This window comes from Sinocyclocheilus grahami, unplaced genomic scaffold (genome assembly GCF_001515645.1).
Source record: "Sinocyclocheilus grahami isolate Dianchi unplaced genomic scaffold, SAMN03320097.WGS_v1.1 scaffold16.1, whole genome shotgun sequence".
In the NCBI taxonomy this organism is placed as follows: Eukaryota; Metazoa; Chordata; class Actinopteri; order Cypriniformes; family Cyprinidae; genus Sinocyclocheilus; species Sinocyclocheilus grahami.
In genome coordinates, this window is record NW_015505195.1 from 3,442,196 (window position 1) to 3,443,161 (window position 966).

Below are 966 nucleotides of genomic sequence, written 5' to 3' on the forward strand. Positions count from 1 at the left end.
ATAATCGAACTCAAGGGTTCCCGCCTTTTGAAAAGGCTTACTTTGATTGACAGACACTTTATCCAAAGACTGTTGTACTTGGTAGGTGGGCGTAGCCTCTTGAAATTGAACTATTATTCTATTGGCTAGGAAAACGCAGTTGCTATGCCTACACACTTTTACTCCGGTGACACTTGAGTGAAGGGAAACTTGAACCAATAGGAGCACAGGTGGGTGGGGCTTTTTGAACACTGTCAACTGTTAGGCTTAACTCTCCGTAACACATTGAACGCGGCACGGTCGGAACAATACCGGCGATGAAAATGAGCCACATTGTTTTTACTGAAACAACAACCAGGTAACATACTTTTATACGTTTCTATGCACAGTATGAAGTCATTGCTTATGCTGTTGAAACATTTTACCTGTACTGCAACATAATAGGCGTCCAGCACTGGGCAGCTCATCGTATGTGTCACTGACAGTGAGGCTTTCCCCAGCGGAGCATCTCTGTTTTAGTGTCTCAGCATTGTGGAGCAAAAGCTTGATCATATGCAACAAGGTCAGTTTCAGTTTGGGCTGGCAGCGCACAGCATGTGTAGTGCTCTTCCCCATCAGTGCATATATTTCCTCTGTCTAGAACAAAGACGTACACACGGTGCTTTCTGGAAGGAAGTTGCTGTGACAGAATAATAGTGGAGATTTTGTGTCTCTTAAATGGAATTTAAAAGTTGGATAGATTAATTTGTTTGTTAATGATATGGGTTTTAAAATATGATGCTATATATTTTATCTAATGCTTCATGTCTTGCATTCAGTAACTGTATGTACAGTTATATGGCATGCCAACTAACTAGTATTTAAATGTGTTACTAATGCTCATTTTAAACTATTAGTAAATAATCCACTGATGACTTGTATGTTTCTAGTTTAACTATACATTTAGATGACTCTATTAATCAATTCGATTTGTCAGTAGTACTTATT

General features: G+C 39.1%; 1 protein-coding gene across 2 annotated transcripts in view; it reads left to right on the top strand.

The window, feature by feature from the left end:
• The first annotated feature begins 221 nt into the window (after positions 1-221).
• LOC107548880 (F-BAR domain only protein 1-like) overlaps positions 222-966 on the top strand; it is a 40,647-nt gene continuing 39,902 nt past the window's right edge. The window contains exons 1-2 of one of the 2 annotated variants that reach the window (XM_016229728.1): positions 222-337; positions 424-541. The gene's annotated coding sequence lies outside the window, so the exon portion shown is untranslated. The remainder of the gene's footprint in view (positions 338-423; positions 542-966) is intronic. The other variant, XM_016229738.1, reaches the window with a different exon arrangement.